Here is a 14,645-nt window from a genome sequence, read left to right on the forward strand (position 1 = left end):
CTGGGCTCGTTAAACTTTTACAGTAGAGGACCTGTTCAATTACAAACAGGAACGAACCACTCCTTCCTAGGGTTCGAATTTAAACTAGGTTGGACTCGTCCGAAGGATGAGCTTATAATCAAGCATATGTTATCCTCCTCAAGCTTGTTAAAAATAAAGAGGTACTTGCCAGAAATGGTGGGGGAAAAGAGAGAAGAATGAACCTGTTTGTCACCTTTTGTCTCAGAAGAAACTTTATTACCACTCTTGAACACGACACTTTTCATTCACCTGGGTTGGGAAATCTTTTACCTCACAGTTGACCAAACCACTTTGAAAGCCTTTAACCGGGTTCCGGGGATTAACTTTGAGTTATTCGTCACCAAGCCATCTGTTGTGTCGTTATGTGTTCAAGAGGTCTGCAAGAAAAACTTTCATCTGCAAAATACTTGTCATCCATTTGACCATCCCTGAGTCAGTCCTTACAGCAACATTTCTTCAACTTGAACAATGATTTCGTGTTGTGGGCTTGCCTGCAACGGGTCGCTTTCTATCGACATCGACACATTATCTAGAAAGATGACTTAGGAATCGACAGTACCTTGAAGTCTGCATGCATCAATGGCAGGTTTCTCGCCTTTGACGTCAGTTTACATCATTGACTTTCGATCAGAGGATTCCGTGAAGTGTTCGACATCAAAACATCTATTCACATTTCACGGGTTGTGCTTGGTACTTTGAGAACCATTGACATTACTGGTGGTTTCTCTCACGCTTGTTAACAGTTTACATCATTGACTGGTAATCAAGTGGTTTCTACCATGTTCGACATCGAATCATTTAATCACATGGCTAGAATCGTACCAATTCGGGAAGTAGAAGTGAAGACCCTGGATCTAGTTTCTACCATCCAGGCTGCGAGGAGTTTTGTATTCATTGTCTATGTAGACTTATCATAAACAGATGGCTGCGTCCATACTGTATCTACAAAAGTCTATAAAAATGATGTACTGCAAGATCATTCCTGTATCAGAATAGTTAGTCCATTAGTTAAAGTTTTGAATCTGAGTATGGGAATGCCTACCTCAGTGATGATATAATCTTATCCATGTATTTTGTGTTGAAAATTGCAGGTTCCAACCAGGCCATCCACAAGGCAATCCTTGAAATGATAAAGCGCTTCACCCTTCCTAGAATTACAAAACCCTATTCTATTCCAGGCTTCGCACTTTAGGGGGCAATCTGTTACACTAAAAAATGTCACCTTGACTACTTACAGTTAGTATGGCTCAAATCAACAGTCATGCTACCCTCTTAGGCAAGTCTCATGCCTCTGTTATCCATCTCAAACTCAAAGAAGAGAGAAAGTCTTGTAAAAACTATGTTTATCTCTGGGGTGCAGGTTCTCTCTAGCCTTACCTGCGGGGACGCTGACCATGTTCACAAAATCTGCGTCCATGGACGCTCTGTATGTTAAGGGACAGGTGCGTCCCTCTGTAAAAGGCAAAATGCGCGAGTTTTATCTTGAAAAAGTTACTTGTGGTTACTTCTAGAACATTCTAGAGGTCGGTTTGATGAAATGGATGCGCCTCCAGTTGGTTCATGTATCTCTATTAAGGGGGAACTTATCCCATCAATAAGGGAGCTATCCCACCCATAGAGGGGGATGATCCCATTGATAGTGGACCTGAATAACCTCTTTACAGCACTATAAATAAAGGCATTGAGCCAAAAGGAGAGGAGGTTGGAGCTATACATTTTCTTTGGGTAAATGCTGCAGGATTTAGGTCTTCCATTAGAGCCTTTGTGAGGAGAGATTGTCTTCACTTGATTCTACTTGGGAGAGGGTGAGCTTTGTCAAAGTAGAGGAAAACCCTTGATGGACCCTGGGAGGAACTTGCACAACACCAAGGCCAGGTTGTAAGAGTTTCTTTGTTTCGTTATTAATACAAACTGGTTTATTTTTCTCAATAGCTTGTGTTAATGAGTTATTTCATGTGTTCCTTGGTCTGCATGTTGAATATATGTTTTATTATATGAAATGCAAGTGCTTGGTAATTGTTTGATTGTTTGTGGTTGCAGGAATTGACTTGAAGGAGGAGCTCATCCGGATCGTCAAGAACGGACTTCAACAACAGCGTTTTGGAATAAGGTAAGCCTAAACACTTGTAGTTTTCATGTTGTAAAAGGTGTATTTAGAGAAAGATCACTCCATTTTGTCTTGTTTGTCATTAGAATGTCTTAGACTTCTAGGAAGGTCAGTCGTGTCCGCACCCTTGACAGATTCCGTGTGACACTATCCAAGTGGCAAAGGAATGCAAAGGGTCACCCCAGCCAAATGTCATGCTTGTGAGCGCTGCACCTGTCGCTGATGGTTGGCTCTCCATCTCCATTTTGTAATTATTCGAGTAACTCCCCAACCCTTGGGCATTCTATCTCTTCCTCACACATTCTATATATTGTATGCAAGCTATTTGCAAAGGGTTGGTTGGCTTGTAACTTCTGGGAGACTGTGGGAAAGAAACTCTGTTTCTTCACTATGTAATTTTGACAGAGAATTAATGAAAGGCAGCGGCTCTGTTTCATGAGATTCTTGTGGTTGTGAGTGTAGAAAATGTGTTCTTATGTTTCATATGTATCTTGTTATGTTTCATAATTCAATTCATGTTTCATTTCAGTGAAATTTTCTAAGTGAGATTAGGTAGAATTCAATTTTTATTGCTCTGCCTGTGGGAAAATTTCATGTACAGTGTTATTCTTCTGTTGAAAAGGATTCATGTGACTATGCCCTTTTCACTTTCTTCAGCAATCTTTTCATTCTGCATTGCCTCAAACCAAAATTGCTACACTTTTCGCCTGCCTTGCCTCACGGAATAATCTATGCCTTCATATTAAATTCTTTGTTCTTTGTTGAGCGCCAGTCCCATATCATCCCAGAAGCTCGCCTATTCATGAAAATTGTTTCCTGAATCCCTATTCACTTACTAGCCTAAGGTAAATATTTCATTGTAAGTCATCTTAGACCGTTTTTGATTATCTATTCATTCAGCGTGACTCGGAGAGAGCCCTCTCCTGTTCTGGTAGGGCTAGCTACCAGACTAAGTGTGGTTTGTGGTTACCCTAATTTTTGTCTTCCTTCAGCCTAGGGCAGATTTAGGTGCTAACAACTAGAATACATTAACTAGAACCCAGAACTCTGCAACAGTAAACATAAACAATTGAAACATATTTTATAAGGTATACACTAATTCCATTTGTCGAACCTGCATGTATACGTGCTTTTCTCAAAGCCAACCATTGTATACATCTACAAATATTAATTCATAATTCTGCAACTATTCCAAACTTCAGTTATACTCAAATCATAATATTTAGAGAACAACACATGCGTCAATATATAGATCTAGAATAAACATGATCAAACCATATAGAGATAATTCATTTTAAGCCTTAAGATCAAGATCCATCATTGGATCTTATCCTGCATCAATTGCTAAGGTCCATCCCTAGTTCATATCAAGCACAATACCATAAGCCAATAACCTGCATACTAGATCTCACACTTCATCAGATATTCGATATTTGCACACCTTGGCCTAATGATCTTCTCCTCCTTTTATAGTTTTAAGCCTTTCTCAATACCATGGACCAAAACCACTTAGGACCAATACCTTGGCCCAAATACCTAGGGTCAATACCTCAGGCCATATACCTTGGACCAATACCATGGATCAAAATACCATGGACCAAAAAATTAGTTTTCCGAGGTATACACACTTTTCCTTCTGTGAGAGTGTGTGTGTACATATATGCTACTTGTGGTCAGTGAACCTGCATGTATACACAACTTGGTCAAGGTGAACCTGTGTATACATCTCTTTCTTCATTTTATGTAGACTGATCTATAATTCTTTGCTATTAACCTGCTATACTGTGATCTTTCATCTGAGTGAGTTGCCATCAAGGGCAATACCTGTATCATAATGCCAGCAGTCTTGTCATTTGTATCATCTAAGAATTGTTCATTTGTGTAATGTAAAGGAGGTTGCCCCCTCGAAGAGGATGAATTCTAAGGCATTGATCTATCTTTTCTATATTTTTTTGAGCTTGTTTCATAACATTTGGTGTCAGAGCTTTGGATTCTACGGTTTCACTACTCCAAACAGGTCATTTTGGAATGTTCACTATAATGTTTTTGCTACAAAGTTTCAGATGCTAAACAAAAAACCCATTTGAGAAGAGATCCATTTGAACCTCAGGTCCAAATTGTATATCTTGTATCGCTATATTTTCAGAGATATGATCTAAGGAGTTTAGGGCTTTTGCAACCTCCATAATTTCATCTCAAGCAGGTCATCGTGGAATTTGCGCTATAACTTCATTTTTGCAATGTTTCAGAAGCTAAAACAATAACCTATTTGGGACGAAATCTTTATGAACTTTAGGTCCAAATTTTAGAGCTTGTCTCTCCATATTGTTGGAGATATGATCTGAGGAAGTTATGGTTTTTGTAGACTCCCAAATTACATTCCAAAAAAGTGACCTAAGGAAAATCGTCATAAATTTTGTTCTGAGCATGCGATTGAAATTTCATAAGTTTCAGAAAGAGGACATACTATGTTTTCCATGTATATTTTTCAGATCCGAAGGTCAAAACAGTGACATGTGGCATGTTGTACAAGTTCTCTCAACTGAAACATTATATAATCAGGTCATCTTAGAAGATTGGGCGTAATGCTTTCTTGGAGAATCAAATTCTAATCAAATTGCGGGGTTAGAAAGATGACTCAAAGGGCTACTACAAATCTTAATTTCAAAACTTGGAGATCTGAAATTATCGAGTTACAGTCATTTCAATATTAAGTTCCTAATATCAAGAAAAGGTGATATGAGGAAGTTTGATGGCAAGGATCCGGTAAATTGGATACTACAGATGGAGAAATATTTTGATCTACATGAGGTTCAACTATTACAAAAGGTACATATTACATCTTTATATTTAGAACCAAATCAAATTTCATGGTATAAAGGGCTTTGTTCCTATAAAGCACTTGTCACTTGGTCAATTTTCACAGAAGATATGATAGCACATTATGAGGATACAAAGAGTAACACCTTCTTTAGCCAATTGGTAAATCTCGAACAAAAGGGTTCAATGGCAGAGCACATTTCTAGCTTTCAAAAATTGAATATAAAGGTAAATGATATTCTATAGATGCAAAGGATTGATGTCTTCATAGGGACTTTAAAGGATAACATTCAACATGAGGTTCATCCTTGGGAACCTGATTCATTGGAGAAGGCATTCAAGTTGGAATGAAAAGTGGAAAGAAAAATTATGGAAACAAGGATGTCTACCCCTCACAACTATAAATATGGAAGTGTTGTTTCTCCTAGCCTTCCACAACCTACAAGGTTGACACCACAACAATTGGAAGAAAAAAGAGAAAAAGGGCTTTGTTAAAATTGTCATAACAAATACATTAAAGGTCATAAGTGTGATGAGAAGAAATTATTTTACATAGATTATGAAGAGGAGGAAGAAAATTATCAAGAAACATCAAAATAAGAGGATATACATGAGGAACCAACCCCAAATAAAGAAGAAATGAATCCGACCATATCTTGTAAATCATTAGCAAGAATTACCACTCCTCAAACTCGCAAGTTAGAAGGACATATCTAGAAGAAAAAGGTTCAAGAAGTGAAAGATCAAATCGAGAAAGAAGAAATGAATCCAACCATATCTTGTAATGCATTGGCTGAAATTACCACTCCTCAAACTATCAAGATAGAAGGACATATCAAGAAGAAAAATGTTCAAGATGTGAAAGATCACATCGAGCATCAAGAAATGAATCCAACCATATCTTGTAATGCATTTGAAGAATTTATGACTCCTCAAACTCTGAAGACAGAAGGACATATCAAGGAGAAAAAGATTCAAGCAGTGAAAGATCACATCGAGCATCAACAACAAGTTCTCCAACTTTTAAAGGATAATGCCAATTTGGTGCAAAATCGAATGGAACAACGGGAAGATCAACATCGCAGTGAAATAATTTTTTATGTAGGTGATTGGGTATCTTTACAGCTACATCTCGAACAAGCTATGTATGAGAAGGAAATGTCTGCAATACTACATGCACTTAAGAAATGGCAACCCTACCAAATGGGAAGACAATTCAAGGTAAAAATGGATCATGATAGTCTTAAATACTTTTTATAACAAAGATTATCTTTAGAAGAATAGAAAAATGGGTCACAAATATGTTGGGTTATGACTTTGAAATCATCTACAAAAAGGGGAAGCAAAATGTTGTTTCAGATGCGCTCTCAAGAAAGGATGAGGATGTGGCAAGATTGTTTTGTGCTATTTCTATTATCCAACAAGATTGGACAAATGAAGCAAGGGATGAATGGAAGAAGGATGACGATGTGTGGCCACTCATTCAAAATTTGTAGAAGATCCCAGTTCAAACAATATTGCCAGTGCTTGATGAGGAAGGAAAAATTATATTGGAACCTGTTATCACAAAATCAAGCACTGAAGGCTGCCAATCAACAAGATTCTGTGTAACTATTTCAAACCAGGCTTTGGACTAAGGCTTAGCCTCCTTAGTCTGAGAGGGCTCTCTCACAGATTATGAATATTGACTAATGACAAGAAAAGATGGCTAACTCTTATAAGACACATGAAAAATATGCTGGCTGGACAACATTGAATTTATTCCCATTGGGCTTATGGAGTCTCTCATATCTCAGCAAACAAAAACACTATCTTTTCATGGAAATCAGGGCACTTTACATCTAAATGTTCAAACATAACTTTGAAACCACAGTTTGCCAAGGCATACAGGAATTCAGAGCATGATTCATGAGTTCTGAGTGATTATGCATTAACAAAACTGTAAAAGAACCTTAAAGAAAGAATACCATCACACATTTGAGCAAGAAGATCCATTGTGAATCCTGAGAAGAAAACACAGTCATTTGCATTACTGAAATTTGTTTATACATAAACCAAAACAGTCTTCTCCAAAACATCCAACCCTTTGTTTATTTCTGTTTCAGCTATTTATAAAGTTCTTCTACCTGACTCCCATTCATCTGAGGGGAACTCGAAGTCCTTTTCTAATGACACCTATGCACCTTTAAACTAACTAATAAAAGCCACTTACTACTAACTGACAGCTCTAGAAACCTAAAGCAAATAAGATTCTAATTCTACATCATGCTGGACATAGCATTTATTACAATCAAGATTCATTCTCTGCCAAGTGGATTACTACAACGGTAGCTTTGATGACTTTAATTACAATGAACTTCATTCTTTGACATCTGTTCTCTTCCTGGCGGTGGCTGTGATGAACCTTTAATGCTCCATGTTTGTCTTCAATAACACATCTTTTCTGTTACCCTGAAACATAGGCCCCTATTTGTCGGTCCTTGATATGCTGCTCCAAAGTGTTCAAATCCAAAGATCTTCTTCTAAACTCCTCACAAAATTGAATAGCTGTTGTTGCCATTCTTCAGTTTCACCTTTCCAATGCTGGGATTCAGAATCACATTCTCTGTATCCTCCACAAGGCTAGAGTGGGTTACCTTCTTTTCCTCATCAATGATCACCTCAAGCTTAGGCCTAACATAATTATTGAGAACTGAAGCACACAAAATCGATGCCCTTTTTATATTTTCTATCTCTGTCTCATCCTTTGTCCTTGCATTTGTTCATGTATCTCAGGGTACGTGCTGCCTCATCCACAAGCTCAACCAGTCCACTCTTGGTCATTCGAAATGCCAGGTTAAGATATCCAATTGAATCGCATATTACAACGTCAAAGAATTGTAGAAGCCTTCTCTTTAGCTCCAATGACACATTGCCAACAGACTGAGATTGCATGAAAATACCCTTCTCTAAAGTACTGGAAATTGCAATGAAGTCTATGACAACACGAAAGGCCTGAAACCCTGTCATTTGGCCTGTGATGCACTTTCCACCTCCTTCTGTTGTTAAGTATGCTAAAATTATAGATATAATGAATCCATTCAAACAATCAGGTCCATTGATAGAATTTCTCTGTCTAGCCCAAACTTTAAGTAATAATAATGCTTCCACAAAAGTTTTTTGATCCAGAAATGTTCTTTTTAAGGATAATACTGTTGGAATGATCCGTATCACAAAGTCATTTGCAGTGTCATTGTCCATCTCTCCTGGATGTATAATCAAAATTGGTTTTCTGGCATCATCTTGAAAAGTTGACTAGCCAATGTTCTTAACAACAGAACACGAGCTCAGATGCTTTTTAATCACTACGAGATACAGACACCTCTTGGCATGATAGCGATAATTCATAAAATCTTTTTCATGAAAACAAGCTTTGGGGATTTCAGAAGATGAACAGTCTTAACAAGACCAGTACCCGCATTGGCAACCTCCTCCAATATATTTCTCACATCAAAAATTGTTGGATTAGGTTCTTTTGGTTTAGCAATAAACCGGGCCATAATTTGTCCTTCTTCCTTCATTGTTAAGTCTCTGTTGACATCAACAACTTAAGGAGATAAGGCCCAGTCATGATAAGCAACAGGGCGCAAATACCTTAAGAAGCCTGTCACTCGTGAACAAGGAGCAGAGAATGGGAATGGCCTGACAAACAGATATGCAACCAATAGCTCCACCGCTTTATCTGCCAAAATTCCAGAAAACATATGCGAACAAATCCATCTTTTGGCAAGCCGCACAGTTGGCCCATAAACTGGATGCAAACCCTGCAATCCATTTAACATGCTCGAATATTGGCTACGAAGTAGAAAATCTTTCTCCAAAGGAACACAATTGGTATTTTGTAGATTTCCAACTGGTAGGACACCAAAAATACCTAGTTTCTTTATCAGACTTTTGTCTTTCTCATACAAAATCCTGAGACGGAATGCAAACCCAGCCATCAGTAAATCTACAGCATCTTCAGCAGCTACATACATTATGCCCCACCGCTTCTGCATACTCTCAGCAATTTTGAGACAGAAAGCAGATTTGGTTTTCTCAATTGCTATTTCACCAATAGGCCACTTCCCAGAACCTTCCAATTGAATCATGACCTCCAGAGTTTGGATACAGGTTGGCATTAATATGTCAGAATACTGCCGTTTTTCTTTATCTGTGGCAAGAGGATGAGGCATTGGAGGGAATACAGAAGTACGCCTAAATGCTGAATCTAGTGGCTGAACACTAGAGATTCGCAATGGCGAGTCCTCCACACCCCGCAGGCATTTGAATAGAACATCTAATGCATCCAGCAAAGTTGGAGTGGAAGCAATTGGGTCTGCAGAAGTAGGAGCTTTGCCTCCCTGTAATAATGTAAAATCCAACTGATCTCCAACAATAGAAATATATTGGGAGGATAAAGACAGATGTCGACAGAGAGTGTATTCCATTATCTTCTTTATTATTAAATGTTTCTCCCAGTATTCACATTCCCATACTGCTGTTTCTGCAATTATTCCATCCTTGAACCGACGCAATTCAGATTTTTCTAGCTTCCTTAGCTTCTTTCTTGACCATTATTTTCCATATTCAACTCTGACCGACTCTCTGCATGATTAGAAACATGGTGATCCTTTCCATGAGTACACGTATCATTCAGCACATCTATTTGCGCCATGATAAACTAAAACTTTAATGCTTCCTTCCGCAATGAACCGAGCAATCTCGTTCCTCCATTGAATAACAGCTACCATGGGACAAACAACAAGGGTGCCTTTAACCTGAGGTAATACCTTGCAATCACTAAAACTGTCACCTTCTCAGCAACATGTGTCAGTATCACAACACCTACTCGATCTAAAACACAGCAGAGTCTGATAAGTATGACAGCTGGGTGGAAAAAGCTATGGATTCGAAAAAATCCCCAATTTCGTAGCGCAGCCAGTGCAAAATATGAATTATGCGCTACGAAATCACCTAAAAGATGTTGCGCTGCGAAATTGCTAAAAGGATCTATGCGCTGCGGAAACACTTTGTCCTTAAGCTAGTCTGAGCAATTTTGGCAACAGAATTTTCAGTGATAACAGTGGCTCCACTTGGGATAGTGTGCCCTTGTGGTACACTAAGAACCTGCAGTTCCAGTGCCTTATAAAATTTATTTGACAAACATCTTCCTTAAGTTCCTTGGGCCGTCACCTCGGGCTTTAGCTGGATGATCACTGTAGGAGAAAGGAAACTACATCTACTAAAAAAAATGCTCAGTCAACCTTGAGCTTATTTGCAATTATCTTACCTACCTACCCTATCAGCTGCAAGCTCCACTTGTAGCTCAAGCAACATGATATTTCCAATAAAGCCAATCAATTGTCTTTTCCGATATGGGAGGCTCTTGACTGCATTCAACCTCAACATAACCATGGTAGTGGGATGACCAAATCAACTCATAATATACTTGATCTTCATAATGCAAATGAAAATGAAAGACCGGAGTGCAAAGCTTGTCCATATATTCACTTATAGGGTCAAAGAATACATGGTTATATTCACTTATAGGGTCTACATCTTTAGACAGCTGATTATCAACCACACAAGGTTCTTTTGATATGCTATCGAACTGCTTTTCTGAATGATACTCACAAACAATGTAATTTTCCTCCGTATTATGATTATTATTTGAAGTAAGCTGCTGCAAGGAATTACAAAATTGAACAAGCTTATCCTCTGCCTGAGGGTCGTAAAAGCTATCTTCCAGTACTTCTTCTTGCTGTTTGCAATCAATTTCATCTTCAGAATACTGCTGCATCTCTTCATTCATATCAAGGGATGAAACACGGTTTTCACAAGTGAACCCCTGCTGCTCCTCATGCTGCGTTTCATGGGATGATATACTTTCTCCTTGGTGCTGAAATGCATTGTTATGGAGAGCCTCTAAAATTTCTTCATCCATAAATTCATCATCACCATAACAATCCTCCAAGTACTGAATAAGATTTAAAGAATACCTACAACAATCTTTGAGCAGCAACAAAGAAGGATAACATTCTTTATACATTTCACAGAACACATCATGGAAATCAGCAAGAGAATATATTGAACCATTTTCCAGACTTTTATACCAAGACCATGCTTTTCCTTCTAAAGTGGTCATAAACATCTTCATGAGACAATCCTCAGGGAAATGAACCTTAAGACTGCGTACATGCATATGGAATTTAACCAAATGGAGAGCAACATTATCCTTCTTTTCATCTTTGAATATTGGAAGATCATCTAACCAATCAACCTTTGGCATAGGATTTGGAAAACCAGGGATATGAGACCGATCCATAGGAGCATACCTGGCATTCATTCTTGTAGTAGAATCCATCTTGAAACTTCATCAAGCTATTGATCTTCTAGCAGTGGAGTCACCTTCCAATTTCTTATTTGATGTGTGGAGTCGCCAAGGTAGTTTTCCAGCCTCAAAAACCTTATGAGCTCCTGCTACCTTCAGAAGTTCAGCATCATGATTTGGGGAATGATTAATCTTTAGGCTCCCGGCAGACGCACCAAAATGTTATCACAAAATCAAGCACTGAAGGCTGCCAATCAGCAAGATTCTGTGTAACTATTTCAAACCAGGCTTTGGACTAAGGCTTAGCCTCCTTAGTCTGAGAGGGCTCTCTCACAGATTATGAATATTGACTAACGACAAGAAAAGATGGCTAACTCTTATAAGACACATGAAAAATATGCTGGCTGAACAACATTGAATTTATTCCCATTGGGCTTATGGAGTCTCTCATATCTCAGCAAACAAAAACACTATCTTTTCATGGAAATCAGGGCACTTTACATCTAAATGTTCAAACATAACTTTGAAACCACAGTTTGCCAAGGCATACAGGAAGTCAGAGCATGATTCATGAGTTCTGAGTGATTATGCATTAACAAAACTGTAAAAGAACCTTAAAGAAAGAATACCATCACACATTTGAACAAGAAGATCCATTGTGAATCCTGAGAAGAAAACACAGTCATTTGCATTACTGAAATTTGTTTATACATAAACCAAAACAGTCTTCTCCAAAACATCCAACCCTTTGTTTATTTCTGTTTCAGCTATTTATAAAGTTCTTCTACCTGACTCCGATTCATCTGAGGGGAACTCGAAGTCCTTTTCTAATGACACCTATTCACCTTTAAACTAACTAATAAAAGCCACTTACTACTAACTGACAGCTCTAGAAACCTAAAGCAAATAAGATTCTAATTCTACATCATGCTGGACATAGCATTTATTACAATCAAGATTCATTCTCTGCCAAGTGGATTACTACATCGGTAGCTTTGATGACTTTAATTACAATGAACTTCATTCTTTGACATCTGCTCTCTTCCTGGCGGTGGCTGTGATGAACCTTTAATGCTCCATGTTTGTCTTCAATAACACATCTTTTCTGTTACCCTAAAACATAGGCCCCTGTTTGTCGGTCCTTGATATGCTGCTCCAAAGTGTTCGAATCCAAAGATCTTCCTCTAAACTCCTCACAAAATTGAATAGCTGCTGTTGCCATTCTTCAGTTTCACCTTTGCTATGCTGGGATTCAGAATCACATTCTCTGTATCCTCCACAAGGCTAGAGTGGGTTACCTTCTTTTCCTCATCAATGATCACCTCAAGCTTAGGCCTAACATAATTATTGAGAACTGAAGCACACAAAATCGATGCCCTTTTTATATTTTCTATCTCTGTCTCATCCTTTGTCCTTGCATTTGTTCATGTATCTCAGGGTACGTGCTGCCTCATCCACAAGCTCAACCAGTCCACTCTTGGTCATTCGAAATGCCAGGTTAAGATATCCAATTGAATCGCATATTACAACGTCAAAGAATTGTAGAAGCCTTCTCTTTAGCTCCAATGACACATTTCCAACAGACTGAGATTGCATGAAAAAACCCTTCTCTAAAGTACTGGAAATTGCAATGAAGTCTATGACAACACGAAAGGCCTGAAACCCTGTCATTTGGCCTGTGATGCGCTTTCCACCTCCTTCTGTTGTTAAGTATGCTAAAATTATAGATATAATGAATCCATTCAAACAATCAGGTCCATTGATAGAATTTCTCTGTCTAGCCCAAACTTTAAGTAATAATAATGCTTCCACAAAAGTTTTTTGATCCAGAAATGTTCTTTTTAAGGATAATACTGTTGGAATGATCCGTATCACAAAGTCATTTGCAGTGTCATTGTCCATCTCTCCTGGATGTATAATCAAAATTGGTTTTCTGGCATCATCTTGAAAAGTTGACCAGCCAATGTTCTTAACAACAGAACACGAGCTCAGATGCTTTTTAATCACTACGAGATATAGACACCTCTTGGCATGATAGCGATAATTCATAAAATCTTTTTCATGAAAACAAGCTTTGGGGATTTCAGAAGATGAACAGTCTTAACAAGACCAGTACCCGCATTGGCAACCTCCTCCAATATATTTCTCACATCAAAAATTGTTGGATTAGGTTCTTTTCGTTTAGCAATAAACTGGGCCATAATTTGTCCTTCTTCCTTCATTGTTAAGTCTCCGTTGACATCAACAACTTAAGGAGATAAGGCCCAGTCATGATAAGCAACAGGGCGCAAATACCTTAAGAAGCCTGTCACTCGTGAACAAGGAGCAGAGAATGGGAATGGCCTGACAAACAGATATGCAACCAATAGCTCCACCGCTTCATCTGCCAAAATTCCAGAAAACATATGCGAACAAATCCATCTTTTGGCAAGCCGCACAGTTGGCCCATAAACTGGATGCAAACCCTACAATCCATTTAACATGATCGAATGTTGGCTACGAAGTAGAAAATCTTTCTCCAAAGGAACACAATTGGTATTTTGTAGATTTCCAACTGGTAGGACACCAAAAATACCTAGTTTCTTTATCAGACTTTTGTCTTTCTCATACAAAATCCTGAGACGGAATGCAAACCCAGCCATCAGTAAATCTACAGCATCTTCAGCAGCTACATACATTATGCCCCACCGCTTCTGCATACTCTCAGAAATTTTGAGACAGAAAGCAGATTTGGTTTTCTCAATTGCTATTTCACCAATAGGTCACTTCCCAGAACCTTCCAATTGAATCATGACCTCCAGAGTTTGGATACAGGTTGGCATTAATATGTTAGAATACTGCCGTTTTTCTTTATCTGTGGCAAGAGGATGAGGCATTGGAGGGAATACAGAAGTACGCCTAAATGCCGAATCTAGTGGTTGAACACTAGAGATTCGCAATGGCGAGTCCTCCACACCCCGCAGGCATTTGAATAGAACATCTAATGCATCCAGCAAAGTTGGAGTGGAAGCAATTGGGTCTGCAGAAGTAGGAGCTTTGCCTCCCTGTAATAATGTAAAATCCAACTGATCTCCAACAATAGAAATATCTTGGGAGGATAAAGACAGATGTCGACAGAGAGTGTATTCCATTATCTTCTTTATTATTAAATGTTTCTCCCAGTATTCACATTCCCATACTGCTGTTTCTGCAATTATTCCATCCTTGAACCGAAGCAATTCAGATTTTTCTAGCTTCCTTAGCTTCTTTCTTGACCATTATTTTCCATATTCAACTCTGACCGACTCTCTGCATGATTAGAAACAGGGTGATCCTTTCCACGAGTACACGTATCATTCAGCACAT

The 14,645-nt window shown here is 38.5% G+C and overlaps 1 pseudogene; it reads right to left on the minus strand.

Moving 5' to 3' along the window:
* Positions 1-8,331: 8,331 nt before the first annotated feature.
* LOC149243761 (uncharacterized) lies at positions 8,332-13,999 on the minus strand (annotated as a pseudogene).
* Positions 14,000-14,645: the final 646 nt, after the last annotated feature.

Source organism: Pinus tabuliformis, chromosome 8 (genome assembly GCF_031772625.1).
Source record: "Pinus tabuliformis cultivar Carrire ecotype Pingquan chromosome 8, CPIR1, whole genome shotgun sequence".
Lineage (NCBI taxonomy): Eukaryota > Viridiplantae > Streptophyta > Pinopsida > Pinales > Pinaceae > Pinus > Pinus tabuliformis.